Genomic DNA, 7,455 nt, shown 5'->3' on the forward strand with positions numbered 1-7,455 from the left:
TCCTACATTGATTTGAAAAGAAGGGATATTCAGTATGCAGTCGGTGAGAAAGTTTTCCTCAAGGTTTCTCCTTGGAAGATAATTATGAGATTCGACAGAAAGGGGAAACTGAGTCCTCGTTTCATTGGGCCATATGAGGTTCTAGAAAGAGTGGGTCCTTTGGCATATCGGTTGGCAATACCTCTAGAGTAGGAAAAGATACATAATGTCTTCCATGTGTCTATGTTGAGGAGGTACCGATCAGACCCATCTCATGTATTACCAGTAGAGGAAATTGAAGTGAATCCAGACCTCATATATGAAGAAGAACCCATAAAGATTCTGGTTTATGAGGTGAAGCAGCTACGAAACAAGCAGATACAATTGGTAAAAGTGCTGTGGAACCATCATTCGGGCCAGGAGGCTACTTGGGAACGAGAAGAGGACATGAGGAGACAGCACCCACAGCTATTCAAAGATTAGTACCAGGTAAAATTTCGGGACAAAATTTATTTAAGGGGGGGAGAATTGTAACACCCCCGTTTGCATAGCCTGGTAGATTTCACTGTTTCGGTGACCAGTGTCGGTCTGGATAATTAATGGGATTAGAACCACACTTAAGTCAATTGGAGAAGCCATAAACACAAATAATTAGTAATGTTCAATTGGTTAAGTATAAATAAGAAAAATAGAACATAAGAAGTTAAACGAGCCGAGAGTCACAGCGATGGGTGACCTTCTCGGGAATGACTGCGAAGTTATTTTAAACTCAAATTTTGAACCGTAAAAAGTGATGCTGCGGTCCTTAGGACCCTTATAAACACAGTGGAAAAGAGAAAATCACGAAAAAGAACTGTTAAGCCAGTCAAATAATTAGGTCAGGGAGTCAGAAGAAATATTGAAGTATTTGCAAACCGGGATGAACCGGCGAGGGGCAATTTGGTCAATTGACCTCGAGAGCTGACTCTTGACCTAACTATCAAATAAAATCGGAGAAAAGAAAATTTTGGAATTGAGAATTAAATTAAAGAACTAATAGAAAAATAAATAGAAAAAAAAATAAAAAAGTTAAAAAGGTGATGACATCATGCATGACATCATGCATGACGCCATAAAAATAATAATTAATATATTTAATTAATTGGAATTTTTGGTCTTCCTAAGACATAAAAGAAAAGAAAAGAAAAGAAAAAAAAAATAAAGTCATCTTCTTAAAAAAAAACGTGACCCATTTCTTTCCTCCCTTCCTCACCAAAAACCATCATTGAAGCTCATCTTTGAGCTTGAAGACTACAAAATCCCTCCATAAAAATTGTCTTACCATGGTTAAAGTTTGTTTGGGCAACTAGAAAAAAAGATTCAAGGGAAAGAAAGAAAAAGAAAATTAAGAAAAGGGAGATTGAAAATTTTGCATTCAAGGTTAGTAGCTAAACTTGGAAATTATAGTTTAATTTAAAATGAAAAGAAATTAATTGTTGGAGGACTAGATGGAAATTTTGGCAGCTAGGGTTTGTGATGAAAAGCATGTGTTTTGATTGAATTTAATATGTTAGGCAAGCTTATGTGAATGTGGTAGTGAGATTGAAATGTTTAGATTTGGTTAAATGCAAAGAAATTGTGAACTAGGGTTTTGGACTTAGGGTTTATAGACAAAAATGTGAGGAAGTGGTAAATGATGTTTTTGACCTAATGTGAAGTGAAAAATGGTCATTTATGACCTAATTAAGTGTGTTAGAAGTGTTTGAATCAAAGCCAAATTCGGATGGAGTATGGTCATGCTGCTGGCAGCATGACCAAATTTCTTTTGAGGGACCAAAAATGCAATTTTACAAGTCCAATTGGTATGGGACCAATTGGGGATGAAAATAGACACTAAATGACACAATTTTCATTTAGGAAGCATGCCCAAAATTTGATCAAAACCTAGTGAACAAATTGACCAAAGTTGAAAAATCACAGTCTGCCTCTGTACAAACTGATCAAATGAACAGTGTTTGTTCATTTGGCTATAACTCGAGTTAGGCAAGTCTAAATGACCTGAAATTTTACCAGTGGTTAGATGAGATATAGACCTAAAACTTTCATGAATAATACAAACTCAAATTATGCCACTAACCAAGTCATTTGGCCACCCCAAGTTGGTGACCTAAAACTGCCAGCACAGAAAATTGCCCATAATTTTGGGTTGTGTCCAATCCGGCAGCCATGGTTCAAATGGCTATAAATTGAGCTAAAAAAACTCCAATTGGAGTGATTCAAAAAGGAGAATAAACTTAAGACAATAGGGAACAATTTTTATGAAGGAAGTTTTTCCAAATTCTAACAGAAAAGTGACCAATGGAACAGTGCAACCTTAGACTCCAAAACTAAAAATTTTCAAATTTGCCTAAAAAGACTTGGAATTTGAGTAAACAACTAAAACCAACAAATTTAGTGACCGAAATGTGGTATGTGGGTGAAGTTGGAATTTCCATAACTATTAAGCTTTAGAAAGTCAACAATTTGACTTGAATGGTATAGTGAATAGTAACCCTAAAACACAAAATTTCAAGAACGTCGAGTTTAGCACGTTAGAGCTAGGTAAAAGTGAAGTTAAATTTATTTTTGGATTTATGCTAAGTTATGGTACTGAAACACTGTAAAATTGTGTGTTTCAGATGAAAAGAATACCGGGAAAGAACCCGAGGAACCGAGTCATGGCCAAGAGGCGACTCGTTTGAGGTTTGTGCACAATATCATTATGCTTTAAAATTCATTGATAAAGTGAATGAAATATGCATTTTACTTTTGCTTTGAATTGTTGAAAGTTTATTTGTTACATTATTTATGATGTTTTGTTTAAACTGTGAAAGTTATTGTGTATATTTGAAATAGCAATGTTTAGCAAATTGTTAAGATAAGTTTTGAAACCACAGTGTCATGACCATATATTTGAACACCTCACTAGCACGACTAGTGGGGGTAATTAGTTTCGAATTTTGATTCCTTCTCTGGAGAAGTGTTGAGGTGTGCCAGTAGAAGAGGATGTGAATGGATATCCATATATTTGAGCTAGCTAGCCTTGTGATATGATTTCTCTTTAGCCTCTGGCTATTGAGATTCTATTTGTTTCGAATAGCGTGATCTAACTGTGGGTTTTATGAAATGTGTTTTGATACTTTGAAATGAACTTAGTTTGCATTAAAATCTCATAATTCATGTTTTGTGTTTAATGCTTATGTTTAGTCAAATTTTTGAATAAATGTGATTTTATTTTTGCATAAAGTTTATTTTAGTATGTTGTGTACCACTGAGTCCTAGTACTCAGCGATAGCTTCTATTGCTGTCGCAGATACAGAGACTAGAAGAGCAGCAGATTGAGCTGCTGAGGTGTGAGGAGCTATCATCTTGAAGTCTTCGGGTATAATTTATACCCTGCTTGTAAATATTTATTTTGATGTATGTATTGCATATAAATGTATGGACAGGTAAATGGGTCTTGAGCAGCTTGTACAAAATTTGTATGAAGTTTGTAATAAAATTTAGTTTGTATTTCTTTTGATGTGAATTTTGTAAGGATGTATATAAATTGTTTTGTCTCAAATGAAATGATTGTGGACTTGTTGAAATTGATAGAGTTTGATTGTGAAATTGAAGTAGTGGTTGAGAAAATTTTTGGAAGTGTTTTTTACAGGTATTTGAAGAATTATTTTCTCAAAATATAAACGGAACTATGTCAAAATTTTTATAAAATTTGCAGAAAAATATAATGGGCCAAAAGTTTTAACTAGTTTTTAATTTCAATTAAATGTTTTAAATACTTATTAGAAAATGCTCACCACTTACCAAAAATAAGAAAATTGTTTTAAAATCCCTTGTAGGGTACTTAATGAGTTATCAGTAGATGAAGTGTGGTAGTTCATTAGGTATTCTACGGGATCATGTTATGCCTTACAGAGGGGTAAGGTGTGATAAGTACTCACATAGCTAACTAGCCACCTCCCTCATTAATTTCGATTAGTGAGGTTGTAGATTGCTTTGTCGCAGTGTACAACACGGCATTGATCGTAAAATTTTGTGTCATGACCTAAGTTGTGTAATTATTGGCAACACTATTGTTTACAATTTATTTTGATAAATTGTTGTTAAAAATATTGGCATTGGTTTTGTGAATTATAAATGTGAAAAAAAAAATTAAATTTTTGCTCATCAATGTGTGATTATATTTTAGTGACTTTTAAAAATTATTATTGTACACCATTGAGTAAATTACTCAGCGATGGCTTTTTCTTGCTGTCACAGATAGGGAGAAGGATAAAGCAGCAGAGTGAGCTGCTATAACCGCAGTTGAAGGAAATTTTAAAAACTTTTACGGGTATAATATTTAATGCCCTTGTACATATTGGAAGTATTTTTAACAGATTTTAAAGAACTGTTTTCTCAATTTTTAGCCAGTATTCTGCCAAAATTTCTATAAAATTTTTGAAATCCCAAATAAATCAAAATTTGAATTCATGACATAAACTTCAATTAAAGGCTTTTAGTAATTATTCAACATTACCTTACACTTTAAAATGAATGGAAATTGGTTTAAAATCCCTTGTAGTTTATTTAATGGTTTATCAGTAGGTGAAGTTCAGTAATTTATTAGGTATACTACGGGATCATGTTATACCTTACAGAGGTATTAAATTCTGAGGGTTTCCCGCGGTCCTGGGGTCGGCAACGGCCTTCCCAGTGCTGTCACCCATCGCTGCGGTGTCGGCTTATTTAACTTAACATCATTTTCTCTCTTTCATTTTTGTTTGATTTTTCTTGTATTTTATTTTTATTTATTTCATCATTATATGTCTGTTCACTATCACTGAAGTGTAACTCCATTGTCTCCTCAACAAATGAGAGAGACGGGTAATAACCTAGTTAAGCATCTATAGTGAGATATAAAACAATATCATCAATCTCTTTGTCCTTTTTGTGAGCATAAATCACAATACAATTCAATTCAAAGTCAATTCCAATATCTAATAATTTTTATGCTTATCACAATTCAAAACATAAATTTGTATTTTTCCATGCAAATTGCCCATCACAATTCAAAACATATTCTATCAAAATTTTCCAAAACATAATTTATTCAATCCATAACAATGATTAATACTTGTTAAAATACCATTTCACAAAGCTAAATTCATACATACTATGACAATTTCAATAATCACTGAATTAAATCCAATACTTGATAAACATAATACATAAGGAAAATACGTCATTTAGTCATACGAAATTTTCAGAACAAAATCAATTAAAAACTAGTTGTGCACAAACCTCTGATAAGTCACCTCTTGGCCTTGACTCAGTGGGTCTTTTCCCTTCCTAGTGTCTTTTCTAACTGAAACACACAATTTAAAGTGTTTCAGTACTCATTTAAATTGTTTCTAATAATAAGGTTCAATAATTAAATTTTATTAATACTATTCCTTTTATTAGTTAACCTATAATTTTGACCTTTAATGCACACTAGGTGAAATAGTTTTAATGTCACTAATATGTTCCATTTTTCATTCCTCACATGTTGACATATGTTGCCAATTTCATTTCAAAGCTTGTTGCATTTTATTGTAATTATTCAAATTTCATGGCCAATGTTTAATGTCTATTGGACCATGCTACAGTGTACATTTAATAGATTTCTCTTCATTAAATTGTTTCGCATTGTGTCTTCTTTAGTTTCCTTTTTGAATCATGTCATTTGGATTTGTATAACTCAAGTTATGGTCAATTGACCATAACTAGGGCAATTCTGAATTTTGGTTCCCTTACTAAGTAGTTTTAGTATTACACTTTGTCAATTTTATTTGAGTAGGTTGGTGCCATATTTTGGTCTATTACTCTTCATAAGATATGTTACCCTATATCTTATGGTCACTAAGAATTTTTTTTTGTAATTTTTCAAGTCTTGTAGAGTTACTTATGGTCAAGTTATTGGACTAGACTCAATGGTCTTATAGTGACAGGATGTTCAACTAGGGCAATAGCTTTGACCCAACATTTGAGCTTCTTACATTCACAAGGTGAGGGAGAGGTCTAAAACAAAGTTGAAGGTCTATTTCTTAGCTTTCTAGAATGGTATGGCTCATTTTGTCTGAAGACTTATGGCGGGAGTTATACTTAAAACACTTTGCTGGAGTTAATGGTCATTTGAACCATTTCTAGATTTGGTATGCCAATTTAATCAAGTTAATTAACCTAGATCCCTAAGTTTCTAGGTTTTGGTCAAATTACCATTATTGTAGGCCTATGTCTTAGTGAAAATTTGGCACTGGTTTCAGGGCATTTGGAGTTATATGGACCAAGTTATGGTCATTTTACTATTGCTGGTCAAGTTGCACTTATATTGCAAAGTTTAGGTCATTTTTAGGTCAAAGTCAATTCGGCCATTTTTTGCAACCCAACTTTGGTGATCATTTTGACTTGGTAATTGGCATTTCTGGGCTTGGTAGTCTTCATAAGAGTTGTAGCTCTATGTCTAAGCTTTCCATGGTAAAAATTTCAGGCCATTTGGACCAGTTTTGAATGAGTTGTGGCCAAAATACTGACTACTGTTCATATGGTCAAAATTTTGAGTTTTCATGTCATGCAATTCTGGATTTGGTCATTCTTTTAGGTCACTTCTAGGTAGAATTTGGACAAGCTCTCTACATGAAAGTTGGTCTATATTGAGTCTAGTTTTACCTCCAATTGGCCTTATACCAATTGGGATCACACAATTAGGGTTATAGCCTAAAATGCATACCACCCTTAAACATGTTGCTTAAACACTTATCAATTGCACATTCACCTAGTTATAAGTCCTTTTCTCATACCCAATTCTGAATTGGTATCAAACCACAACCACTCAACACATCACATTATGGTCAATTTGGGCAGAATATAAAAACCCTCAATACCCCAATTACAATTCAAAATTACAAAGTTTAAATTCAATAATTTACATACATAAACATACCTAATTACCACTTATTATTTCCAACAACATTTACATACGCATTCTGCCATCCTTTGTACCAGAATTCACCAAGCTATTTTCATGAAATTAAACACTTTTCCATGCATCACAAAGCTGCCAAATTGGTCAGTTTACAAATCCTCACAATTTCTTCCAAAAACTCCCAAAAATTCAATTGTTCAATTATACAATTCAAACACCTACATACAAGTACACTCTTATGCATTTAAGCACCTTAATCAACACCTTAAATCACCATTTACATGACAAATTACATCATACTCCCATGGACATGAAACGACCAAAAATTGGACAGCACCATAACTAATTAAATCCCATAATTTCTTCCATAATCTAACTTCCCATAAACTCCACTACAACCTTAGTGAAGCATAAATTGAAAATAAGCACTTACCTCTTTTGGAGCTTGACCAAACTTCACCAAAACTTCTTGAAATTACTACCAACTTCTTCCTTGCAAGGTGGAGATC

This window comes from Hevea brasiliensis, chromosome 5 (genome assembly GCF_030052815.1).
Source record: "Hevea brasiliensis isolate MT/VB/25A 57/8 chromosome 5, ASM3005281v1, whole genome shotgun sequence".
NCBI classification, from domain to species: domain Eukaryota; kingdom Viridiplantae; phylum Streptophyta; class Magnoliopsida; order Malpighiales; family Euphorbiaceae; genus Hevea; species Hevea brasiliensis.